At 42.6% G+C, this 27,711-nt stretch overlaps 2 long non-coding RNA genes across 4 annotated transcripts in view; both read left to right on the top strand.

Moving 5' to 3' along the window:
- The window catches only part of LOC132383452 (uncharacterized), a 151,356-nt gene extending 146,016 nt beyond the window's left edge, over window positions 1-5,340 (top strand). Inside the window, exon 10 of the long non-coding RNA XR_009508689.1 lies at window positions 2,470-5,340. This is a non-coding gene — a long non-coding RNA (uncharacterized LOC132383452). The remainder of the gene's footprint in view (window positions 1-2,469) is intronic.
- A 1,760-nt stretch (window positions 5,341-7,100) lies between these two features.
- Window positions 7,101-27,711, top strand: part of LOC132383451 (uncharacterized) — a 46,918-nt gene continuing 26,307 nt past the window's right edge. For 2 of the 3 annotated variants that reach the window (XR_009508688.1, XR_009508687.1), the window contains exons 1-2: window positions 7,101-8,680; window positions 10,543-10,680. This is a non-coding gene — a long non-coding RNA (uncharacterized LOC132383451). Of the gene's footprint in view, window positions 8,681-9,913; window positions 10,018-10,542; window positions 10,681-27,711 lie in introns of those variants that run through there. The other variant, XR_009508686.1, reaches the window with a different exon arrangement.

Here is a 27,711-nt window from a genome sequence, read left to right as displayed (position 1 = left end):
AAATATGCTAAAAGTCTGTGTGAAGCAACCATTTAACTAAACCCTGCAAATCAAATGATAATTTAATATTCAGATTTATCATTTACGTACAGCAATTACATTTAATAATGCACATTGAACCAAGCAAACTCATGCAAATAAAATGATGATTGTACTTAGAATAGATTCTAACTAATCAGTGTATCGGAGAACATTGTATGATGTGCTGGAGTTCAAAGCCAATCACGTCAAATGCAATTTATTCTTAATAAAGACATTGCATTTACCCTGTCCCTGCACCTTTCAAAACCTCTTTCCTTCTTTACAGACTGACTTGTGTGTATTGGTAAGTGAATCAGCCATGATCGAATGGCCGAGCAGACTCGATTGGCCGAAATGCCTGATTCTGCGCCAGTGTCTTATAACAAAAGTATCAAAGGATTTAACACAATGTTTGAAGCCGTTAGAGAGGAAATTAAAAGACGTATGGTACTGAATTGATTTACACTCACCACTTTCCACAAATAACAAAATTAGCATTCTCTGTTTGTTCAGCGTATTAAATCAGGAGCATTCTAAGCACCACCCGTCCACTCTTCACTCTCCCCCTCTCCCCGCCCAAACCTTCGTGTAATTGTCGGCGATTAAATTGCTGAAAATGATCTTTTTGGAAAGAAGTGTTTCTAAGCAGTTTTTGAATCAGATTAGGTTTGTGGTGGGGTTGCTGTTGGAGCGATGAGGGGGGACAATTGGGGGGCAGGGAGGTGTTGAGCTTTCCCTACTACTACATTTTGGGTGGAAGAATGTGTCAGTAACAAGATGGCAGCTGCTAAATCAGGACTGGATAGGGTCACTCCCGTTGACCTGCATTACGCAGCATGGTAGCGTAGTGGTTAGCACAACACATTACTGTACCAGCGACCTGGGTTCAACTTCTGCCACTGCCTGTAAGGAGTTTATACGTTCCTCCTGGGTTTTGTCCAGTAGCTTCCATAGTCCAAAGATGTATCAGTGGGTAGGTCAATTGGTCATTGTAAATTGAATTGAATTGACTTTATTTCTTGCATCCTTCACATACATGAGGTGTAAAAATCTTTACGTTACACCTCTGTGTGAATGTGCAATGTGCAATGTGCAATTTATTGTAATAAATAGTATATACAACAGGACAGTCAATATAACATAGAAATGCAATTGTATCAGCATGAGTTAATCAGTCCGATGGCCTGGTGGAAGAAGCTGTCCCGGAGCCTGTTGGTCCTGGCTTTTATGCTGCAGTACCGTTTCCCGGATGGTAGCAGCTGGAACAGTTTGTGGTTGGGGTGACTCGGGTCCCCAGTGATCTTTTGGACCCTTTTTACACACCTGTCTCTGTAAATGTCCTGAACAGTGGGAAGCTCACATCTACAGATGCGCTGGGCTGTCTGCACCACTCTCTGCAGAGCCCTGTGATTGAGGTTAAGTACAGTTCCCATACCAGGCAGTGATGCAGTCAGTCAGGATGCTAGGATTAAGTTGGGGGATTGTCAGGTGGTGTGTCTCGAAGGCCCATTCCGTGCAGTACCTCAATAAGTAAGTAAATAAATAATAAATGTATGCAACTCTTAACTTACAGGTGTTCACGATGAATGCCATATATTTTGAGTTCCACTTTAAATCATATCAAATAGAAAAATAACAGATGTTTTGCATCTTTCAAACTCAATGGTTGTTTGCCTGAGTCAGGATGAGTTAAATCACTTCTTTGTTCCAAGTTCAAGAGTCTTGGTTTGACTTGTTTTGATTCCGCCTTGCTTCCCTCACTCTCTGCACCACATCCTGGTCGAGGGAGATGGAGAATTGCCCTTGCTGCCAGAAGATGGGAACACAATGCTATTGTCACTGTGAAAAAAAGACTGGCTGCTGCCATCAGCTAATTCTCACAGTGTCAGCAGAAGTTCAACCTCTGCTAAGAGCTGCAAAGTGTCCTGGATGGACGTGAGAGAGGAGCAGAGTGGTAATCTAACTATTCATTAGGCATGTGACACTACCTGAGTCCCCTCCTTGAATTATTGTCTTCAGACCCAGTGGCTGTCTGCCACCTGGTGTCCTCTGGTTATTCACTGAGTTTAAAGAAACGTCTGTTTTTCTCATGGGTCCTGTGCACTAAGATATATTCCAGTCCAGTTTTATAATCCAACATTTTAAACAGCTAGAGGATTTGCTAAACTCTGATGTGAATGGATCGTATATTATTAACTTAAAAACTTAAAGTTGTTCTAGGGTCTTGAATTTCCTTCGTTTGACTTTCCTAAGAGTCACTGAGTCATACAGCATAGAAACAGGCCCTTCTGCCCATCTTGTTGATGTTGGACCAATCAATTCTGATTCTGTGCACCTGCATCAGGTCCAAAGTTTTGTACTTCATGGTGATTCAAGAACTTGTCAAGGTTCAAAGTTCAAATTTATTGTCAAAGTACTGGTACAACCTTGAGATTCATCTTCTTGCAGGTGCTCGCAAAACAAAGAAACGCAATCGACTTCACGGAAGACCACGGCATGTGTGCAAAAAAGGACAAATCGTGCAAATAGCGGGGGAAAAAAGTAAAGAAATAACACATGGAGCATGAACTGCGGAGGCTCTGACAGTGAGTCCACAACTACGGAGTCCGTTCAGCCCTTGGATGCAGGGCAACAATTGCTTCTTAAAATGTTGTGAGTCTACCTGCCTCCACCACCACCTCAGGAAGTGTAATCCAGATTCTGACCATATTAAATTCACAGTTATAGAGTAGTACAGCACAGAAGCAGACCCTTCAACCCCTCTAGACCATGCTGAACCATTTAAACTGCCTACTTCCTTCAACCTATACCTGGACCTTAGCCCTGTCATCCATGTACTCATCCAAACTTCTCTCAAACATTGAAATCAAGCTCACATGCACCACTTGCACTGGCAGCTCGCTTCTCACCCTCACGGCCTTCTGAGTGAAGAAGTTTCCCCTCACGTTCCTCTTAAAGTTTTCACCTTTCTCCCTTAACCCATGACCTGTAGTTGTAGTCCCATACGTTCCTCCTCAGTCCTCCTCTAAATTTTCCAATCTTTCACCTTAAAAGGATGTCATCTTGTCTTAGACTTGCTTACTGCAGTACCTACCCTATCTATCCCCTTCATAATCTATCAGTTCATTCCCTGGCCTCCTCTGCTCCATGGAAAACAAAGAAATCCAGTTTCTTGTAAATCTCATGCTCCAGTCCAAGCAACGAATTGGTGAATCTCGTTTGCACTCTCTCCGGAGCAATCATATCCTTCCTTTATTGTGGTGTCCAGAAAAGCACACAATACTTCAAAGGTGGCCTTACAAAAATTTTATTAATTTGTAAGATAAAATCCCAGCTCTTAATATTCTCTGCCTGGGAGCGCCAATGAGAGCATCCTGACAAGTTGCATCTCCATCTGGCCTGGGAGCAGCCGAGCATCGAATCACAAGATCCTACAAAAGACTGTGAGAACGGCCGAGAGGATCACAGGGGTCTCCCTACCATCCATCGGGGACACTTATCAGGAGAACTGCGTACGCAGAGACCTTAGTATTATCAAGGATCCTCCCCATCCATCCAGCGTCCTCTTTGACTTTCTACCATCAGGCAGGAGACTCCGATGGTCAGGATGAGAAGCAGCTTCTTTCCTCACGTCATTAGGCTTCTGAACTCCTTGTCGCATCGCATTCAAAGTCAATCTGTTTAGTGCCCGACAATATTTAATTTCTTTACTTTACTTTGTTTATTTATGCATAATTCCTCTGCAGATTTTATCCTCACTTTCATGTATTATTGTTTGTTTTTATGTGTGTTATGCGTATTACTGTGCTTTGCATCCTGGTCCAGAAAAACATTGTCTCATTTGACATGTATGTATGTAGTTAAATGACTATAAACTTGACTTAACTTGACTTGATAGCAAGCATCCCATATGCCGCCTTCACCACTTACCTACCAGTGCTGCCATTTTCAAGGATTTCAAGGACTACTTCAACGCTCCATAGGGGCCCAACTTTTATTGTGTGTGACCTATGTTTATTTCTCGTCTCAAGATACATCAGCTGATACTTCTCTGGATTAAACTGCATCTGCCATTTCTCCTCCCAACTTTCCATGTTGATCTTTATCATGCTATAGACTGCCCTCCTTGCCTTCTCCAACACTGCCAGATTTAATTTCCCTCGTAACAGTAGATGCACCAGAGCATAGCTACGAACACTGGGTTGGACTGCAGTTATTACTTGGCAACCTTAAGCTTCTGGTCATGGCATTAAAAGTGATGAACAGTGAGAAAGATAGTAACAATCTGTGGGAGGGTGTAAATTGGCTGGCAGAATGAACAGATGAAACAGTACAGAGATACGTGATGCACTTTGGCACAGGGCTGAAATGAGACAACAAGCTGTAGATAAAAGGACCTGACTGAAAGACTGACCTGAAAATTTATGTGCATTAACCCTTGATAGTGGCAGTTTATGTTAAGATAGTGGTTAGTAGAGGAAATGAGATGGCGATATTGATAAATAAAGGTAGATAGAACAGCGGTTGTTACAGAAATAGTAATGTAGTATCTTTCTATACAGATGGAGATAGAGGACCTTCATTGCTGCCCTAAACACCAGTGGCATTATGGGCAGTAAGTAAGTACAACAGTAGTGATTTGAACCTTTTCAAAAATCGGTCAGGCCACAGCTGGATAATTCCATCCAATTCTGTTCACTTCACCTTCAGAAGGATATTGGAGAGGTTGTAGGAGGGAGATACTATCATGGATCTAGGACGAGTGATTGTTCTTGTTGGAGCAGAGATGCTTGAACTGAAATTTAATAATAGTGTGCAAGATCTCCTGAAAGGTTGAAGAGAAGGAAACTGTTTCCATAACGTTTCAAGTATCAGGAGGCACGTTTAATGAATTGGGCAAAAGATGTAAAGCAGAAGTGGGGAAGAACTTTCTCACCATCCGCAAAGAAGGTAGATGATGCTTGAATGGAATTGGACAGACATCTGAATGAAGATCGTTGGTATGCAATGGGGAAGAATTGGAGGATGGGGCTAAATGGATTCCTCTAAAGCAGGGGTCCCCAACTTTCTTTTAGCAATGGATCAATACTGTTAAGCAATAGGGAGCCCCTGCTCTAAATGGAGAACATTAGCACAAGAGGTTCTGCAGATGCTGGAAATCCAGAGCATCGCACGCAGATTAATGGAGGAGCTCAGCAGGTTAGGCAGCAACTATGGAAATGATTAACTAGTTGACATTTGGGCTGAGACCCTTCATCAGGACTGGAAACGAAGTTTCTGATTTCTTCCCCCTTCCTTTCCAGTCCTGTTGAAGGGAGATGCTGCTGATCCCCTCCAGCATTTTGTGTGTGTTCCTCTAAAGGAGCCTATTTTGGCTTCATGGACTGATGACCTCTTTTTGTGCCATACTTATAATATGCCTTTAAACATGTTCTAATCACACTTATCACAGTGAATCTTAACGAAAGGCGAGGCTGAGCAAAAGGAATCATTGAGCACTGAGAACTTGAGAACTGCATTTCAGCAAAATTTCAGCGAGTGAAAGAACAATGCAATTGGGGGCCTTTGATTTTCATGCTGATTGGATCAAGACGACTTCCTGAAGAGATTGAGGTGAGTCAGTTTTCCCCTCACCCTCCCATTCTAATCAATTGCTACAGGAGCACCATTGAGTGTGCCCTGACCAGCTACACCACTGTCCGGTACAGGAACTGAAAGACGTCTGTCCGCAAGATCATACGAAGGATTGTGGGGACTGACTAGAGGATCACTAGGATCTCTCTTCCGCCCATCTGACATATACTGCGTACAGAGGCCTTGGCATTGCCAATGATCTCTCTCATCCATCAAACAATCTCTTTGACTCTCTACCATCAGGCAGGAGGTACAATAGCATTAGGAGAAGGACGGTTAGGATGGAAGCATCTTCTTCATCCAAACCATAAGACCACTGAACTCCTTGCCACCACCCAGGTCTCATCACATATGAAACACCAGTAGCATTTAAACATTTACTTTTTAACTTGTGTCCTAAATGCACCTTATTATTTGTTAATTTATTTGTGTTAGTATTACTTTATGTGTTTTGTGTGAGTTATCTGTACTGTGTTGTGCACTTTGGTCCAGAGGAGCATTGTTTGGTTTGGCAGTATACATGAATATGGTTGAATGACCATAGATTTGAAGTTGTCACCCAAATGTGCGACATTATATAAACCGCCTCACCTGGTGACTGGTATAAAACTTGAGTTAACTAATAGGGATCTAATTTGACCTGGTTCCCAGTCCTAGACTAGAATTTGCTCAGCTTGTGACAATGTGTTTCTGAGTGTGTCCAAAGGAAAGCAACGTGTTCTCAGCAGTTGTAGGTGTAGTGTCCAGTGTGTATCACATGTCATTGCATGACCCAGCGCATGTTTGGGCTCCTCCACGTATTAGTGTGTCTGTTGCACAGAGGACTTCAGAGTAATTTCATAGAATTTGCAAATTCATGCCATGATTTTGAATTACTTTTATTTTCCTCTGAAAATGAACCGCGCAGTGCACGAGATCATGGTGCAGGATGATCCCTTGCTGCAAATGCTGCCGTTCAAAGAAGAACAAGAAATCTTTTGTTCTGCCTTGTCAACATTTTTTCTGAGACCAACATAATCAAAACTGATTAACTGGTCACTTACCTGTTTGTGGGGCTGTACTGTGTGCAAATTTACTGCGACGTTTGTCTGTATAACACTATCTTTTAATAGCAATTAATTAATTGTGACATATAAGAATCTGAATGTTTCTTTATCTATGCAAATTCATTTTCAAGTGATTGAAGAGAGTTTATCCTTCAGTTGCATACAACTCCTGTTTGACTGTAGCTTGAGTATGGAGCTCTGTTTTGGCCACTGTCTTACAGGGAAGACGTTATTACTCTGGAGCTGGTGCAGTGGAGATCTTGGTGGATGTTTCCAAAGATGGAAAGGCCAAGGCCTCTGTATGCAGTATATGTCAGATGGGTGGAAGAGAGATCCTAGTGATCCTCTAGTCAGTCCCCACAATCCTTTGCATGATCTTGCTGACAGACATCTTTCAGTTCCTGTACCAGCAAAGATGGAAGACTGCTTAGGCTGGCTTGGTCTTTTCTTTGAAACAGAGGAGGAGGATGGGAGACTAATAGAGGTGTATGAATATAAATAAAATAAATATTTCTCTTAACATAGGGTCTAACAGCAGGAAGCGTAACTGGCAAGTTATTGGTAGAAAGATTAGGAAGCAGACGATGAAAGCCTTTTCACCCAATGAGTGGCTGGGGTCTGGAATTCACTGCCTGAGAAGGCAGGAAACAGCATTATGTTTAAAGTGCACCTGGTTTTGAAAATTAAAAGCCATGACGTGCAATTGTGGAGCTTGTGGGCAAGGACACAATGGATTGAATAATCTCTTGTGCTGTAACATTTATTTGATTCTATCATGTAGACATAGCTGGAGAATGAAATGTTGCCAATAAAACCAAACTAGCACATGACGCACCACATTAAACAATAACTTTATTCAGTAACTGTATTTCTTTATTAATTGTGATTAGTTCAAACAAAAAGGTTCACTATGCAGTGTTAAATCAAAACTCATTAACTGTTTGGTTACACATCTTTGTGAATAGTTTCACAACCTTCAATAAGTCTACTCAGATGTTATCTCTTTTAGTAGTTTCACAACTTTCAATGGTCTACTCAGATGTTAATTCACTCTGGATGAATTTGGCCAGGTTTCAACATGGTGAATACTTCAATGAGTCAGAGACTTGGCGTCTTCTTCAGCAACGATTGGTTTCCATAGTTACTGCTACTGATCGTTTTATGAGAAACCTTTCAATACAATTTTTCGTAAACTTTTCCGACATTGCTTTGATTTTATAGCAGATTAATATGGCTAATGTTGACTCCTTTTCTCTATATGTACTTGTTTGAATCTTTAACATTTATGCAGGTTCTCCTGTTCACCTGAGTCACCTGGTCCATAGTTATAAAAGTTTGGACGTGCACAATACTGTCCCAGGTACACGATATCTCAAAATCTCTGGATCAGTACTGGTGGTGGAGTGGGGGTAAAATTGACTCAGGTAGAAACATAGAGAGCTCAGAGACATTGGTGTCATGGCATCGACCTTTCCTCAAGGTCAAATGACAACAAAACTAAAGAGATGGTTATTGACTTTGGAAGGGGTTGGGGGTGGGGGTGCTGAGACAATGCTCATGTTCCTGTCTACGTCAATGGTGTTGAGGTTGAGAGCTTCAAATTCCTAGCTGTGAACATCGCCAACAGCTTGTCCTGATCTAACCACATTGATGCCACGGCCAAGAAATGATATGACAATGCTTCTGTATGTGACCACAAAGACCTGCAGAAAGCTGTGGACACAACCCAGCACATCACGGGAGTCAGCCTTCCTCCTATGGACTCTGTTTATCCTTCTTGCTTCCTCAGTAAAGCAGCCAGTGTACATAACAACACAACCCACCCTGGTCATTTTCTCTTCTCCCCTCTCCCAGCAGGCAGAAGATACAGCGTATCTTCTTCGGTTGCTCATCGGAATCCGATGACGACGTCCACTCTTTAATGGTGAGATCTTTGATGACTAGACAGTCCTACCCTGGACCCACAAGTTCTATTGCAGGTGGGACATGTATATGTGGTAGTGGTGGTAGGACAGCTTCTAACTCTCTGTTCTCAGACTATGAATAGACCTCTTGTATGATAAGATGGATTCTTGACCTCACAATCTACCAGATTATAACAACAACAACTACAACAATAATAATACTAATAAATACTTTATTGATCCCGAGTGGAAAATTCTTTATGGTCTTGCACTTTAACGTTGACCAGCACTGCAATATTTTTGGTGGCTTATACACCTTAATCTGTATTGTTGTTGTTTGACCTTATTCTATCACAATGTAATGTGTAATGACTAGATCTGTATAAACAGTAGGCAAGACAAGATTTTCATGTATCTTGGTACATGTGACAACAATAAGCCAATACCAGATTACTGCAGCTATGTTCCCACACTGACACTAACTAAATGTTCAAATACCACTGTGACCCCTCTGCGTATCATCCCTTCAATTTCATGCTGACCAGGTCGCTTCTGTTACTTTCTTCTCTCCTCAACTGTCTACAATAGCAAGAAGGTAATATAAGATAATGATGATAAAATCAATCCAAAGGCCAAAGACTGGCACATTTTAAAGTGCCCTTTGTGCCTAATGGGGTGATAAAAAGCATGGTGATAATTGGCCTCTACATAAACAGAAGAAATTAAAAATTAAAAATCTATCATCCAGTTCATACCACTCTGAAATGTACTGATTTCAATAGCTCCAAAAGATTAAACGTATTGTGTGATATGAATGAATCTCTGCTGTAGAGCGGATTGAGCATAAGAGTATCACAGAAAACCATTTGTGCGACTCAAACCATGCGACCTACTTCAAATACCAGAATTGGTAAATTAATTGATTAATGAGATATTAATTTTCTTTGTATTTTATAGTATTTGTTTTATGTTATTTATCTTTAAGTACTGGTTATATAAATAATTATCTCCTCAGTAGCATAATAATTTAATATATCTAAATATGTTCAGTTACTTTTAATACTATGAGATAAGTTCAAATTTCAAAATAAACAAAAAGCAAACAGTAAACCAAGAAGCACAATAGAATCAATGGAAGACTACACCCAACAGGACGGACAAACGACCAACGTGCAAAAGACAACAAACTGTGCAAAAAATATGAGATTGGGGCAGAGAATGGTTTACTGATAGAGACTCATTAAAGTTCAAAGTACATTTATTATTGAAGCATGTGCACTATATGCAATCTTGAGATTCATCTCCTTTCAGGCAGCCACAAAAGCAAGAATCCTGATAGAACCCGTTATGAAAAGACCCACAAACTCCCAATGCGCAGGGGAAAAAGAAAACAAACTGTGCAAACAATAAAAGTAAGCAAAATTAGCTTATCAAATGTTTTCAGTCAATAGAGGAACATTTTGAACAGAATGAATTAAATGATGAAAGTATGTTCAGAACAGGCAGAACAATATCTAGCCAATCCCATGCAAATAATTTGAATTATGAAAATCAGTGGGTAGTTTTAAGGAAACAGAAGGTAAAGAGTAAATAATATTGATTATTTTGCAGATCTAATTTCTCTCTAATCATACACTGAATGTTTTCTCAGGCATGAAACAACTGCTTTAATGAACATCAGGTTGCACTTCCTCTGGTTGGCACATGCATCTTTCAATTAGTTCTAGCCACACTGTGCACTGTCGGTCAGCATCAAGTCTGATCTGTGTTAATAACCAACTAAGTCTCCAAAATTCAATCTTTTACCAATCTGTGGGCATAAAATCACAATTTAACATGGCCACAGTGTATTTCATTGAGTATTGTAAAGCCATGGATAAGCTGTGCGGCCATCGATTTCTCCCAGTTATTCTATGCCATGCTGTTTCTGCCTTTAGGTCTGCTTGTCACTGATGAGCAAAACCCTGGTCTTTCGGTGGTGCATGATTGGAAGGTGACTATGTTTTCACGAAGCTTCTTCATCAAGAGAAAAAGCAAACAGATTTAGGAGATGCTGCGGCACTTCAGGACACTGGGTAAAGTCTAACCCTACTTTGAAGTAATTTTGAAAGCGATGGATGATTTTTGCCCCTGCATCTGTTGCCTGGTCAGTTTCTTCATTGCCGCACCGTTCTGGTTTGACATCCTTTTAGCAGTAATTGTGATCGCTCCAGCTTCAGATCAGGAAGTTACAATGCACAGGGTGACGTCCCTTTTTTCCCTACTTTTGGATGTTCTCGTGAATCTTGCGGAATCTCATGAATCTCGTGAAAAAGCACTTTTCCAACGGAGGTGAGGTTTTGTTGTAGTTTGCTTGCCTGCTTAGAAAGCCTGGACAGCTCTGCCAGTATCACTCACAACTATGAGATCACACCAATAATATTCAATAGGATTCTGAGAGATCATGGAAAACACATATTGTCAAATGTGCTTATGAAGGGATTTCTCTGGTAAAGAGGGTTACAGTGACCATCTCCCTCACTATTGATGCATTAAGGTACTTATAACAGCTGTCATCCAATGCCATAAGGTGGATCATCTGCCCGACGAGTATTTAGTTTACAGAGGGTAATTATGTCACCCATTTTCCATTGAAAGTAGATATCCACACTGGACAATATAGTCCTTTTTTATTTTTTTGCTGTACAAAAGTGCGGGGCGTATTGGTGATTTACTTTGAGGGTTCGACCATTGATTTTGTAATCTTCATGAACAAGCAGAAATGTTGCTCCAACCCAAAAGGCTAGTCTGGGGTCAGAATCAGGTTCGATATCACGGGGATGTGCAGTGAGATATACTTTTTTTTTGTGGCAGCAGTAAAGTATTGAAATACAGAATAAAAAAAATAAATTACAATAAGCTTCTCTGCCTCCCATGACCATACGTTCTTGGCCCTCACCACAAGTGCTGTGGCCTTTAGTCTCTTTCAGGAGTAAAAGTACAGCCAGGTGATCGGACTTTCCAAAGTGTGGCGTGGGGTAGCGCAGTAAGTGCACTTGATAGTGCTGTAACAGTGACCAAGTGTGCCGGCTCCTCAGGTTCCACAGGCGATATGTTGGTCCATAGTCGTTCATAGACTTCAAGATGGCCTGGTTGAAAGTCACCCATAACGATAGGGAAGGCACCAGATGAGCTGCTTCATGGCAGCTGATCACAGTGCTCAGCTCCTCCAGTGACTGCCTGACACTGCCCAGAGGCGGAGTGCACACCACTATCAGGATAGCAGCAGAAAACTCCCTCGGTAGGTAAAGTCAGAGCTTAAGACCTTAAGACATGGGAGCAGAATTAGGCCATTTGACCCATTGGGTTTACTCCACCATTCAGTCATGGCTGATCCTTCCCCCCCACCCCCCAGCCCCTCTCCCAAACCTACTCCCTGCAACCTTTTATGCCCCGTCCAAACAAGAGTCTATTTGAGGTTCTGCCTTAAATATACCCATTGACCTGGCCTCCACAGCTGCCTGTGGTAATAAATTCCACAAATTCACCACCCTCTGGCTAAAGCAATTTCTATGCATTTCTGTTTTAAAAGGATACCCCTTTATCCTGAGACTGTGCTGTCTTGTCCTAGATTCCCCCACCGTGAGAAACATTCTTTCCACATCTACTTTGTTCAGGCCTTTCAACATTCTAAAGGTTTCAATGAGATCCCCCTCATTCTTCTAAATTTTAGTGAGTACAGACCCAGAGGTATCAAACATTCCTCGTATGATAACCCTTTCATTCCCGGAGTCATCCTTGTGAACCTCCTCTGAACCCTCTCCAATGCCAGCACATCTTTTCTTAGATGAGGAGTGTTACGAACCCCGTAACTGAGTCACTTACCAGCAAAGATAGAGAGGTCCGTTGAAGTCTGATGATACTATTTTTAACAGTATTTATTAGTAAAAAGACACAAAAATAATATCAAAGCAAACAAACAGATAATATACATCGTCAATACTAAATCTGAAAGTGCGGGTATAATAATAATCAATGAGAAATAAGCTCTATCGTTGTCTAGGGCAGGGGTCGGCAACGTTTACCACTGAAAGAGCCAATATGGACCCATTTCCCACAGAAAAGAAAACACTGGGAGCCACAAAATGAAATAACACTGCATACAACGGGTTTTTTTTGCCTTTATGCTATGTATAAACAAACTATAATGTGTTGCATTTATGAAATTGATGAACTCCTGCAGAGAAAACGAAATTACATTTCTGCATGCAACAAAAACATTTTGAACTCCGAAAAAAAGACGTTGGGTTGAAGGTTACTCCATAGGTAGCCTACCTTGGATCGAAGAATTAAAAGAATGCGCGCACTGGCGGGTGTCAGGCATTGGCAGTGGTGATGTATATTAATAGCGATAAAAAACACGTTGTAGCGGTGTGCTACACGCAGCGCTAAAATAAAGACTGCAGTCAAAGGTAACTTTATTCGAACTAAACAGCCTTGCTTTAAAGCCTCCCTCAACCCGCCCCCCCGTGGGCGCGTATGCTCCAAAAGACACGTACTCACAAACCCCCGTAGGCTATCTCCCTTAGTCGGAACGGTGGCTAATTGTGAGCTGGTTCGGATGTGCCAGGAAACGGTGTCTCCGCAAAGTTTTCATATTGTACCAGATCACCATAATCTTCAAATTTCGAATTACATTTCAAAAGCTAACAAACCACGGGGAGCCGCATCACAGAGATCAAAGAGCTGCATGTGGCTCTGGAGCCGCAGGTTGCCGACCTCTGGTCTAGGGGATAATGTATTGTCCGATGGAAATATAAAAGTCACTCAGTTCATGCAGGCTTCAGCCTTTGGGGACCGCTGGGTTTTCAATTGTTGGAGAGAGAGAGTTTTTGAGAAAAGAAACTTGCCAGCTTTCCTTGATCCGATCTTGATCCGTATCCGTCCTTTAGCAAGGCCGTTCCGTGGAGGACTTGTCACCCAGGCAAGGATGGACACACACACAAACCCCCACCGGTCTCATATGTTTCTCCTGGTGTGTCTGAGGGGTGTTCCCCAGACCCTCTTTTATCCTTACTCACGGGGTCTCAGATGTCAATCAGGTTGGGATGATGCAATCCCTCAACTAGCCCACTCTGGTCGTCCCCTGAGGGGCTTCAATGAATACTACAGTACTCAATACACAATTCTGTCTCCAAGAGACAATAGCCGTTATCAGGGGTTTTTGTCTCGCGGAGGCCAGGACACATTCCAAACCTTGAGGATTCTGCGTGTCTCTCTCTCATTTCCTGTGTCCCAGACCTGAATTAATAGCGATCTTGCCATTCTCACAAAGGAGGGGGCTACTTTGTACCCTTTGGCCCCTCAGAGTTGTGGCACATTCGTAACAGGAGCCCAAACTGTTCACAATGCTCAAGGTGAGGCTTCACCATTGCCTTATAAAGCCTCAGCATCACATCCCTGCTCTTGTATTCTAGACCTCTTGAAATGAATGCTGGCATTGCATTTGCCTTCCTCACCACTGACTCAACCTGCAAGTTAACCTTCAGGGTGTTCTGCACAGGGACTCCCAAGTCCCTTTGCATCTCAGATTCCTGGATTTTCTCACCCTTTACAAAATAGTCTGCACAGTTATTTCTACTGCTAAAGTGCACGACCATGACTTTGGACCACAGTTGACTGCTAGATGTTCTAGGTTGGGTGAGCAGGACTAGAGTGGAACTGTCATGTCTGACCACCACGATGAGATGAACTTCCCCCACCTCCTCGACCTTTATAAGACTCAACTGACCTGCTCTATGGTGAATAGTGATGCCATCAGGCTGCAGGACTGCGTCTGAAATGGCAGGGTTAATCATGTTTCTGTGAACCAAAGTACCCAGCAGTCCCTGAGGTCCCTCTGGTACAGAAAGCTTGCTCTGAGGCCTTCAGTTTTATTTTCCCGAGACTGTGCATTTGCCAGCAGGGTAGTTGGGAGTGGGGGTGGGGGTGGGGATATCTGGGGCTTCTGCATTGCTTTGCCACACAGAACAACACGATACCCATACTTCAACTGTACACTGAAACATTGATGAACTAACATCCAGGTCCCTAACGTCCTCAGATATTCCAAAACACACTGTTGCCAAGGAATTATTCCTTAAATGCCTCAATTAGTTGTTTATGATCACCTTTAAATAAAAACAGCAGTTCTGTTTTAATTATTTCCTCAAGAGCTCCTCAGAAGCTGTCAGCTACATCCCAACACAGAAATCTTCTGAGTTACCCTCGCATCAAGGGGGAGGCAGAGAACTGAATTTGAAAATGTGAATCTCATTTTTAATTGCCCGCGCCCAAAAGCAGTCCTTTGCTTGACGTTGTGACCGAGTCTGTCTAAGTGTGAGTGGAGCTTTGTGTTCCTGAGAAGCCAGAGCAAATGCTCCGCAGTTGCAAATAAACTTGTATTGTTCCTGAACTTTATCTTGAAAGCTCAATAGTCAGGGGGTTAAAATAGTTGCAGCCTTGCCACCTCCGTCTCGTTTTTTTAAAGATCCCTTGTCAAGTTTAGGTCAGTTGCACCAATTTAAAACCAATCAATCAAACAGCAGCTGATCTCTGAGCTCTATGGCTGGTCTGAAAGCAGGGCCATCAGTCAATAAATTACTGCCAGAATATTTAAGTAACTTTTATGTAACAGACAACGATGACTTTTCTGCAGAACAGCACTCAATCTTGACTATTCTATATGCCAGTTAACCAATTCAGATGGGTATAGAACATGCACAGAAGGATATTATATTCCGTCTGGAGGATAACGCTAAGAGGTTGAACTTGTCCTATAACCTGCAAGAATAAAGTTCACGTGATACATCAGCACTGTGACGGGTATACTGTATCTGGATAGAAGCAGAAGCACATTATTTGCTGCAGTTGAACCAGGTTCAGTTAAAAGAGAAGGGAAATGAATAACTACTTGCTGTGATCCTCCTCCTTAGCTCTTCCTCAGGAGTAGTACACCGTTAGTGGCAAGATCTTTAACAGGTGCAGGTTCATGATTCCTGGAAAGTAGCTTCTCAGTTTGATAGGGTCATAAGGAAGTCGTATGGGATTGAGTTCAAAAGTCAGGCAAGTTGATAAAACTTGTTGATAAAAGTTGATAAAACTTGTTAGTTCGCTTCTGGAGTAGTGCATTTTGGTTACCCCACTATAGGAAGGACGTGTAGCCTTTGGAGAAGGCACAGAAGAGGTTCACCAGGATGCTGCCTGGATTAGAGAGCATGTGCTCTAAAGGGAGGCTGGACAAACTTGGGCTGCTTTCTCGAGGGTGGCAGAGGCCAAGGGTAAAACTCAGAAAAGTTTATAAGACTACGAGAGGCAGCAAGAAAGTAGGTGGCTGGGTAGCCTTTTCCCCAGGTTTGACATGTCTTATACCACAGGGCAAGCGTAAAGTTGGAGAGGCTAAGTTCAAAGGAGATGTGCAGGAAAGTTAGTTCGTATGTAAAAGTGGTGAGTGGCTGGAGTGCGCTGCTGGGGGTGGTGCTGGAGGCAAATACAATAGAGGCATTCAAGGGGCTCTTAGGCAGGTGAATGTGCAGATAATGGTGGGATATGGACATGGTGGGTGTAGGCAGAAGGAAACTGAAAGGTCTGAAGGTTGAGAAGCCACCTGGGCCAGATGGTGTACACCCTCGGGTTCAAAAAGAGGTGGGTGTTGAGATTGTAGAGGTATTAGTAATGATCTTCCAAGAATCACCAGATGCTGGAGTGGTTCCAGAAGACTGGAAAATTGGAAATGTCACTCTGCTCTTCAAGCAGGGAGAGAGGCAGAAGAATGGAAATTATAGGCCAGTTAGTCTGACCTCAGTGGTTGGCCAGATGTTGGAGTCGATTGTTAAGGATGTGGTTTTGGGGTATTTGGAGGGGTATGAGAAAATAGACTGGAGTCAACATGGTTTCATAGAAACATAGAAAACCTACAGCACAATACAGACCCTTTGGCCCACAAAGTTATGCCGAACGTGTCCCTACCTTAGAAATTACTAGGCTTACCTATAACCCTCTATTTTACTAAGTTCCATGTACCTATCCAAAAGTCTCTTAAAAGACCCTATCGTATCTGCCTCCACCACTGTTGCCAGCAGCCCATTCCATGCACTCACCACACACTGTGTAAAAAACTTACCCTTGAAGGGAAAATCTTGCCCGACAAATCTGTTGGAATTCTTTGAAGAAATAACAAGCAGGTTAGACAAAGTAAAATCGGTTGACGTTGTGTACTTGGATTTTCAGAAATCCTTTGATGAGGTGCCACACATGAGGTTGCTTAGCAAGCTAAGAGCCCATGGCATTACATGGATAAAATAGTGGTTGATTGGCAGGAGACAAACAGTGGGTATAAAGAAAGCCTTTTCTGGTTGGCTGCCGGTGACTAGTGGTGTTTCACAGGGGTCTGTGTTGAGACCAATTCTTTTTACGTTATATGTCACTGATTTGGACAATGGAATTGATGACTTTGTTGCAAAGCTTGCAGATGATATGAAGATAGGTGGAGGGGCAGGTATTTTTGAGAAAGTAGAGAGGCTACCGAAGGATTTTGACTGATTAGGAGAAAGGGCAAAGAAATGGCAGATGGAATACAGTGTTGGGAAGTGTACGGTCATGTACTTTGGTAGAGGAAATGGAAGGGTAAACTATTTCTCAATGAAAAGAAAATACAAAAGTCTGAGGTACAGAGGAACTTGGGAATCCTTGTGCAGGATTCTCTGAAGATTAATTTGCAGGTTGAGTCTGTGGTGAGGAAGGCAAATGTGATGTTAGCATTCATTTCAAGAGGACTAGAATGTAAAAGCAAGGATGTAATTTTGAGACTTTATAAAACACTAGTGAAGCCTCACTTGGAGTATTGAGAGCAGTTTTGGGCTCCTTATCTTGGAAAGGATGTGCTGAAACTGGAGAGAGTTCAAAGGAGCTTCATGACAATGATTCCAGGATTGATCAGCCTGTCATATGAAGAGGTTTTGGTGGCTGGGACTGTATTCACTGGAATTCAGAAGAATGAGGGGTGATTTCATTGAAAGCTATCAAATTGATGGAGTGGATGTGGAGTGTATGTTTCCTATGATGGGAGAGTCTAAGACCAGAGGACACAACCTTATAATAGAGGGGCATCCTTTTAGAATGATGAAGAGAGTGGTGAATCTGTGGAATTCTTTGCCACAGGCAGCTATATTTAAGGCAGATGTTGATAGATTCTTGATTGGTCAGGGCATGAAGGGACAGGGGGAGAAGGCAGGAGACTTGGGTTGAGAGGAAAATTGGATCAGCCAGAGCAGAATCAATGGGCCAGATATCTTATGGACTGGTTCAGTTAGTGTAGTGCAACATCATGGTCTGAAGGGCTTGATTCTGTGCTGTACTGTTCTATGTTATTAAAATCAGGAATCTCATCTGAGATGGGCTGTGCATGCATAGAATTAACTCGCTGTTGAATCATTTTCCTTGCTTCTAATGCTGGTACAGTCCCAAATAGTCCATTGAATTCTGGTATAATGTAATCGGATTGGTGATTTGGTGATTGAAGTGAGGCAGATAGATGGACAGAGATTCTTTTCAACGGCGCCTTGAGATTATAAGGTGAGAAATGTTTTGAGCTGCTGCTTTAGTACAGTGTGTAGAAGTATTGGCCCGAAGGTGATTTCACATCTCAAGGAGCAAATCGGGACTGAAGGTCGAAGGAATTCAATGGATTTGGAACAAAAAGCATAAAGCTACCATATCATTAACTCAAGTGACTACTCAGGGAACTTTAGGGAAGGAAATCTGTCATCCATATCTTGCCCAGCCAACTTGAGACTTCAGACTTAGTCAAGAAGTGGGCTCTCAATTGCATTGTCTAACAAGCCGAGTTGCATTGTTTAACAAGTTCTACACTACTGAGAGCTCTAGAGGGATTGTCTAAGAGTGCTGCGTGCAATGCTCCTTTCCAGAGAAGCATAACAACCCAATATCAGGCCCAATGAGCCTGGGCTATTCAACTTTTAAACTGTACAGTAACATCTACAAATATGATCATATTGGTTCCTCAAGGTTGTAATAGCTGGGGGTGGTGATGGGTACAAGCTCCCACTACCTATTAAATGCTCCCAATGGCACGTGCCTCAAATAGCTTCTGACAACCAAGGCCAGCTCCTGGTCTTCATGTGTGACTTAGCTACTAAGCCCGGTGGAATCATTTCCACCGACAGGAGAAGGGGCAAAGGCGGGTTGCTGGCGTTTTAAAACTGGTCGTTTCCGGGCAGATGGGGCTCACCAGCCGTGGTTAGCAGCTCACGTAGGAGAAGGAAAACTCTGATCGCAATCCTCCCCTGCCTTGTCGCTGGATCCGCACATGGGGAAGGCTTCGGGAGTAAACTCCAAGGGAAAATTCTGGAGCTGGAATCCTTAAGACAGTCCTACATTGAGTTCAATGTTGACTGGCAACTCCTGTGATGTTGCTGGTACCAAACTGTATCGGTCTCTGCCGTTGCTTTGGGTTCATCAGATGTGAACCCAAGGGGGAGAGGGGGAGCTTGCTATTTGGGCAATAGCTTGTTCTACATATAATACTGCCCAGGCTTATGTATCTAGACAGCTAGGATGCACACCCATGGTTGACCCTGACTGAGGAGGCCTCAGACCTCAGTTTATCATGTTAAAATATCACCCAGAGACTTAGTGGCCAAATGCTGAAAATGAATCACAAGTATGCATTATACTGCTTGATTAATTTGCAACCTACTGTATATTCAAGAAGGCTCTATGAGGAATTGGTCAGACTATACTTGGAGTACTGTGAGCAGTTTTGGATCCCTTACCTGAGAAAGGACGTGCTGATGTTGGAGAGGGTCCAGAGGAGTTCACGAGAATGATCCTGGGAATGAAAAGGTTAATGTGTGAAGAGAGTTTGATGGCTCTGGGCTCACTGGAGTTTAAAGGAATAAAGGGGGATCACATTGAAACATATCGGACATAAAAAAGCCTAGATAGAGTGGACATGGGGAGGATGTTTCCTATAGTCATGGAGTCTTGGACCAGAGGCACAACCTCAATACCAGGATGTCCTTTTTGAACAGAACTGAATAGCAATTTCTTTAGCCAGAGGGTGGTGAATGTGGAATTCATTGCCACAGATGGCTGTGGAGACCAAGTCTCCCTATCTGCTCCTCGATGTCCCTGTTACTATTGGGTGGTCTATAAAAAACACCCAGTAGAGTTATTGACCCCTTTCTGTTTCTAACTTCCACCACAGAGACTCCATAGACAATCCCTCCATGACTTCCTCCTTTTCTGCAGCCGTGACACTATCTCTGATCAACAGTGCCATGCCCCCACCTCTTTTGCCTCCTTCCCTATCCTTTCTGAAATACCTAAAGCCTGGCACTCAAGGTAACCATTCCTACCCCTGCACCATCCAAGTCTCTGTAATGGCCACAACATCATAGCTCCAAGTACTGATCCACACTCTAAGCTCATCCGCTCTGTTCATAATACTCCTTGCATTAAAATAGACACATCTCAAACCATCGGTCTGAGTGCATCTCTTCTCTATCACCTGCCTATCCTCCCTCACACACTGTCGACAAGCTTTCTCTATTTGTGAACCAACCGCCTCTTCCTCCATCTCTTCAGTTCAGTTTCCACCCCCCCAGCATTCTGGTTGAAACTCTCCCCAATAGCCTTTGCAAATTTCCCCACTAGGATATTGGTCCCCCTGGGATTCGTGCAACCTGTCCTTTTTGTACAAGTCACACCTGCCCCAAAAGAGGTCCCAATGATCTGAATCCCTGCCCTCTGCTCCAATCTCTCAGCCACACATTTATCCTCCAACTCATGCTATTCCTATACTCACTGTCACGTGACATATATACATATTGACTACGCTGGACCATTCATGGACTTCATGTTTCAGATTACTTGAGATTATATCAATGAAGTCAACCACCTCAGCAAAGACTATCTCTGCTCTGAGGACTATCTTCACTAGAAATGACTTACCAGAACAAATTGTGACAACAGGCCACAATACATGTCAGAGAAGTTCTGACTTACATGAAGGAAAATGGCATCAGACATTTCCAGTCAACTCCTCACCACCCAGCAATGTGTGGGTTAGCTGAAAGGTTAATTCAAACCTTCAAGAAGTCCATTAAAGCAATGGACAAGGAGGACATTTCTCTACAGTACAAGGTGGACAAGTTTTTTGTATATCAGAACTCCGTTCATGCGATGACAAATCGAAAACCTGCAATGCGCTTCATGAGCAGGAATCTGAGATCTTGCATTGACATCCTGAACCCAGATCTCCGGAGGGAAGTACAGAATAAACAGTTCAGCCAGTTGCCAAGTGAAGCAGCAAGGAGCTTTCAGATTGGGCAGGAAGACCTAATGTGTGATTACCGAGAAGACAAGTGGACACCCGGTAGGATAGCTCCAAAATCTGGACCACTGATGTACACGTTGGATGTTGGAGATCAGACATGGAGATGTCATGTGGACCAGATACTGGATGCTCAACCAAAGAACAAACCTGAGTCGACTGCATCCAACAAGGCGGACACATTACAGTCACCGGACTTACCTCTCAATGATGATCACAGACAGCAACGTGACTAAGGAAACCAAGAACGTTGTCTTAGACAAGACACCTACCAAACCACCGGTCCAGAGGCACGACGAAAACATCATTGTTGACAAGACGCCTGCCAAACCTGATTCTGATTCTCCTCCACAGACCCAAAGGCGCTATCCTGAAAGAAACAGAATGCCACCCAAAGGACTGAACCTTTAGAACTGGGAAGTTATTTATGGACAGTTTGTGCGAAGGTATGTTTATTTGGAATATGGGTCTATGAAAGGGAAGTTGGATGTTTTGTACATATACAGTTTTATGTTGCATTAATCTCAAGGGAGAAGAAGTGTAAGGTGTGGATCTATTTCTTTTAGAGCAATGACTCTCCTTAGCACTGCATATGAATTGTTGACTATGCATGTGTATTAATCTGCATCCATGCATGTGTGCTGATCTGTTGTCTGTGCATGTGCTGTCGTCTAAGCATGCACATTGTTCCCTCCCTCGCTGACTGCAACGTGAATACGCCAGCTAAAGCCATCTCACGCCTGTGTGCTTTTGTTTAGTAGATAACGAAGCTGTGCACAGACACAACAGTAGGACTCGGGGAGACAAGTAGTTTTAGGTAGACTGTCAGCTGAGATCTCATTGAGTTAGAACAGGCTGGAGTTCCGCGCAATATCCTTTGGGGAAAAATGTGCTTTGTCATTTATTTCCAAATTATTTGATTATTTGTCTTCGGTTCAAGTCTTTGAAAAATGAGTCCCGTGCATAAATTTTATAAAATATTTATTATCAATTTCTGCACCATTATGTGAAATTTTGCTGAATTTTACAAACTTTCTGCTGATCGTCGCAATCCGCTCAGATTCAAAGCTAACGTCAGCCCAGCAGTTCTTCAAAACTTGTTGAACAGGGAGTGTGCGCCCCAGCTCAGAGGATAAGAATCTGTTGGTAGATCCAAGTGACAAGTTAGAAACAACTGCTGTTCTGACTGGATGATAAGTACTTATTAAATTGATCAGTCCCCATGAAAGAAGAATCCAGCCCACTGTTGGTTGAAAGTATCATGAATCGTGGAGAATGAGCTAGCTATTGCATGTAAAATCCCAATAAGCTGTTCACTCACTTTCCCCCTTGCATTGAATTTCTGACCTAAACATAATGTTTAGGTACATTAGTTGACACATACTCGATGTTAATATGAATTAAGGAGTTAGGGAGTGGCTCTGCGTTTATTTCAAATCTAGATTGCAGTGAACCGCTTCCACCAACAATTGATTGCTGGTGAATATTGAATTTACAATTAGTAAACTTTCAGATCCATTTATTACCCTGCCACGTTTAGACAAACAAGTCCATACTAATAGGGGAGATGACACATTTAATGGCATTTCAATTACTTCAAATAATCTAGGATAAAATTTTAAAGTTTACTCAACGTACATAATACCTCTTACAATTATGTTTGGATTGCTGAGAAGGGTACCTGGGAAAATTACCTCCCTATTTCAATAGGACTAGACAGAGACAGAGATTTCTCAAAGAGAGCAAGAGAAAATCATTGTGAGTGTTATCTTTTGTGGGGAATTTTATTGTGAAATCGAAGGCTTGTGTTCATTTTGGAGCATGTATAGGAGATTAAGGGATTAGTTAAATTATGTGATTTTTGCCCAGATTGAAGCGTAGTCTCAACCCCAAGAATTTGTGGTCTCAACTCAACCACTAGATGGCGCAGCTCATGCCAAGGCTCTGTTCTCTGAAGGGAGGAGAGAGCTGAATCTGTTGGTCTCTCCCAATTACATTCCTATCCACCTTCAGGCCTTCTCCTGTATAATTATTGTGTGTCACTAATAACTGTAAACTCACTAATATGTTCTTGTCAATGTTAACAATAGGTTTTGGCAGCCAATGAAATGAAACAACTCTTATTAGAATATGTCACAGTTATCATATCCTTTAGATATGCTTACAACATAGCTTGACTATCTTGGTATAATTTTGTTATAACTGAGGTTATATGTGCAGTATTGCATTCACAGTGATTATATTATAGGCTAAGATCACAATTGAAACTTTATAAAAATAAATCATAAATAAGAGGGGTCCCTCTTCCCGCCATTACTGACATTTACTCTACACACTGCATCCACAAAGCAAACAGCATTATGAAGGACCCCATGCACCCCTCATACAAACTCTTCTCTCGGCTGCTGTCTGGGAAAAGACACAGAAGCATCCGGGCTCTCACGACCAGACTACGTAACAGTTTCTTCCCCCAAGCTACCAGACTCCTCAATACCCAGAGCCTGGTCTGACACCTTGCTGCCCTATTGTCTTGTCTTTTTTACTATTTATTGTATTGCCTGCATTGTTTTGTGCACTTTATGCTGTCCTGGGTAGGTCTGTAGTCCAGTGTAGTTTTTTCTCTGTGTTGTTTTTTACGTAGTTCAGTCTAGTTTTTGTACTGTAACACCATGGTCCTGAAAAAACGTTGTCTCATTTTTACTACGTACTGTACCAGCAGTTATGGTCGAAATGACAATAAAAGTGACTTGACTTGATAATAAAGAAAATTACAGCAGCATCGATTAATTCTCTCACCATAACACTGAACGGATTCCTGAACACAACCTACGGATTCACTTTCAAGAACTCTGCAACTCATGTTCCCAGTATTATTTATTTATATGAATAATTTATATAAATATATATTTTGTATTTGCACAAATTGTCTTCTTTAGCACAATAATTGCTTAACAGTCTTTTGAGTGTAGTTTTTCCATTGATTTGATTGTATTTCTTTGTTCTACTGTGAATGCCTGCAGGAATACGAGCAGCATGGTAGCATGTCGCCATTATAGCTCGGGACATTCCAGAGTTCGGAGTCCAGTTCTGGTGCTGTTCTTTAAGGAGTCTCAGTACATCCTCCCTGTGGATTGAGTGGGGCTTTTTTTCCGGGTCCTCTAGTTTCCTCCCAGAGTCCAAAAACATACTGGGTAGGTTAACTGGTCACTCAGGCTACTTTGAGCTTCGAACTTTGAATGCAATGCAGAAAAAAAAATAAAAGGCCTCTCCACACTTGTAGATAGTGCAGCGATCTGCACTTTCATCTTTCACCGTGGACCTTTTCTGTGGACATAGGTAGGTTAGTGGAAGACCTTTGAGTGTAAGGCATTTTCTCTCATTCATCCCTTGTTCATGCTTCAGTGCTTTGAGCTTGACTTTTGAACATGAACTTCAATAAATGGAATTGGGAGGGGACTTTGCTTCTAGCGTGGAGGTGACGTAGGTTTAAATGCCTTCCCATTTATCTTGTAGATTAGCTCCATTTTTGGGGAATCCTACATGAAATAAGATGGAGCACACCCAACCTGACAGAAGCTTACATTGAGATTGGATCTGTGGCGGTCAAAATCAGGGGCTTTTACATCACCTTGAATCAGATATGAAATGGAAACAAATTTGCAGGAGCAGACGCATATGCTTGCGGTTGTCCAATTGATTCTTGAAGTGTGCTTTGGAAGGCCAAAGAAAATATGGATGACTTTCCCCACTTTATGGGGGCCACACTCATTAAAGGCAGAAATGATAATGTTATCATCAGTGCATAGTATAACAAATGCCGTCCGAGGAAAGAAATGATTGAAGTTCAAGAACTCAAGCCCAGATCAAAGCACATTGATTGTCGCTTATTACTGAGCAGTGCTAGTCTTAACTGCCCGCGGCACTCCCCCAGCATGCTTCTGATAAATTAACTACCTTAGAGGGTAACTCAATGTGCTGGAGAAATACCAGCAAATCCATCTTTACACAATTCCAAATCCAGAGGCAGGGTGTATAATGCAATGCTGAAGTCCTCTCGTAGGTCACATCCTTAGCATCGAGGGCTTAATTATGCATAGTTGCTCCACTGGGCAGGCCACGTGAATTTTATGTCAAACACCAGGCTCCCCAATCTGATTGTTCTGAATTAATTCATGGCACAATATCACCACTTTGAGAAGGAAAGATAAGACTTGCAGTATCCCCACCAACAGATGGTATCCCATGGCAATGACCATTCAAAGTGATGGAAATGTGTTCCAGGTGGTCTAGCAAACTTAAGACCATTCATTGTGGCTCACAGCAGTCCAGCATAAGTAGCAGAAAATTCACATCATCCCACATATCACCCATTCACCTGGCTCAGTAAATGTTTCCTGTCCCCCTTGTAGCTGAGTCTGTGACGTTTGCAGCCTTGGCAGTTACATCTGCACCTAAGGAACTGAAGTGGAAGGAAGGTGTCCTCAATCCCAATGGACTGATGAAGGAGAAGAGGAAGAAAAATAAAATTTTTCCTCTTACTTATCTCATCTGTTTTACCGACATTCCATGTTTCTGTTACGTTAGATTCAATAGTCAAATGCTTTTACCTTTTCTTCTTCTTCTTGGAGCATAGACCATCGATGACCTCCCTTCTCTTTCGCCCTCTGTCCTGAATTAGTTTCTTGAGTGGACCAGGAATGGCTTGCAATGATGGTGGATTTTCCTGACTGGTATGTGGTTCTCACATTCCAGGTACCCAGGGTGGGTATGGACTTTGGAGACAAAAGAGCTGTTGGCTTTCCCTGTACTGTCATGTGCTCAGTCTGTGGTGAGCCTCTTCTCACTAATTCGATGGTATGGTTGGAGTTTATCAATGTTTCTGTAATCCATTGCATCCACTGTACAGGAGATTGGCCCTATACAGCTTCACCACAGCCCTGTAGGCTGGCCTTACCCATTTCCATCTCTCAGGATGGGGACAAAGGGTTGACCTTGAGAGGTGCTTTCATCTCCTCTTTTGCCCATTACGCTGCTGGTGTTTAGGGCAGCAATGAAGGTCCTCCATCTTTGGTGATGTTCAGGGCTTCCTCCATCATGCCAGTAGCTTCCTCTCGGTTTTCACTACTGTCAGCCATGTGAGTTGCTTGTGGAGACTCGGGAACTCTGTCACATACAGACGTGGAAGGATAATTCATTGCTGTTTCTTTAACAATTTTGTTTTACCAGTCAAGGTTGTTAGCCATGTGCTGAACTCCTGGGCCCAGAGGACTGGAGGACCACTCTTAGTCTGTTGTCTACGTTTTTCTTTGACCTATTTGGCATGGGTGACCCTACCAAGAAGCAAAGCACAAAGCCCTGACTCCAGCCAACATAGCTCTCTGGGTCATTGAGATACTCCAACTTCCAAACCATGACAAGGTTGTGGTCCTCTTGGAGAGTTTTTAATCTCTAGCTTTGCATGGTAGATTTCAGCTTGTGCACCTTCTTCTGCTTACGACTTCCAACTTCCCTGGCTGCCTATCCTTGATATTTAAAGAGATATTTAAAGAGATACATGAGATTTAAAGCTCTTCTTTTTCCTTAAAATCTCTTTTGAGGTTTTCCTCAGTGGGCACACAGGTGCAGCTAGTAGGGAGAGTTCCACCCTGAGCTCTGGGTGCTCTCGTTCCCTCCCGCATCCCAAAGCTCTATGGATTGGTTGGTTATTTGTCCGTTGTACATTGCCTCTAGTGTGAAGATGATTGCCGGAAACGGGAGATTTTTGGGAATGTGGCTGGAATAAAATGGGATCTCTGTAGGATTAGTGGGGGTGGTACTTGCTGGATTGAAGAGCCAGTTATTGCACTGTATAACTCGGGAGTACTTCAAGTTCCTGTGATGAACAGGCCACATCCCATACTCCAAAATTTTTTGACATTTTTTTGTTGATTGGGGCTGAGTCACTCATTTTCTGATTCAAGACTGAGAACGTTACCAACTGAACCAGACTAGTAGAGAAACAAACTAACAATCGAACGCAAGAGATTCTACAGATGTTGGAATTCTTCAGTGACACACACAAGGTGCAGCACCAATGGAGGGGAATTAACAGTTGATGTTTTGGGCTGGGTCTCTTCATCCAAACTGGAGAGGAAGGGCACACAAGCTGGAATAGGAAGGCGGAGTGGTGGGCTGAGGGGAAGGAATGTAAACTGGCAAGTGAAAGGTCAGCTCAGGTGACGTGGAAGGTTCGCGTGGTTGGGGGAGCGGGGGATGAAGTACAAAACAGGGTGATGGGTGGAAGAGGGAAGGGACTGAAGAAAAAGGACTCTAATTGGAGAGGACAATGAACCGTGGAAAGAGAGAAGAAAGAAAACCAGAGGGAGTTCATGGGCAGGTGAAAAGAGAGGGGGTGTCAGGCTAACCAGAATGGGAAATAGAAATCAAGAGAAGGGAGAGAAGTTAGAGAAACTTCCAGAAATGCAGACATTGGTATATTTTATTAATTACTAGCCAGTTGCTGAAGCACAAAGGGGCACGTGATAGCCATTTGTGAGTGAGTGACTATTTGCAGCGCTGCTCTGAGAATTTTATCACCGCATCTTTTTTTTCCCCCAATCACACTAAGATTGAAACATGCGTGCATTAATTCAGTGACGGTGCTCTGTCATCAATCATATGCTAACATGGATTTCTCCATCGTGAACTAGTTAAAGCGACATATTCCAGGACTGGCAATTATATGTTCTGCCAG

The sequence above is a fragment of the Hypanus sabinus genome, chromosome 30, assembly GCF_030144855.1.
Source record: "Hypanus sabinus isolate sHypSab1 chromosome 30, sHypSab1.hap1, whole genome shotgun sequence".
Classification (NCBI taxonomy): Eukaryota; Metazoa; Chordata; class Chondrichthyes; order Myliobatiformes; family Dasyatidae; genus Hypanus; species Hypanus sabinus.
The sequence above is the reverse complement of the archived record's forward strand: the minus strand, read 5'-3'. Positions and strand labels throughout refer to the sequence as shown.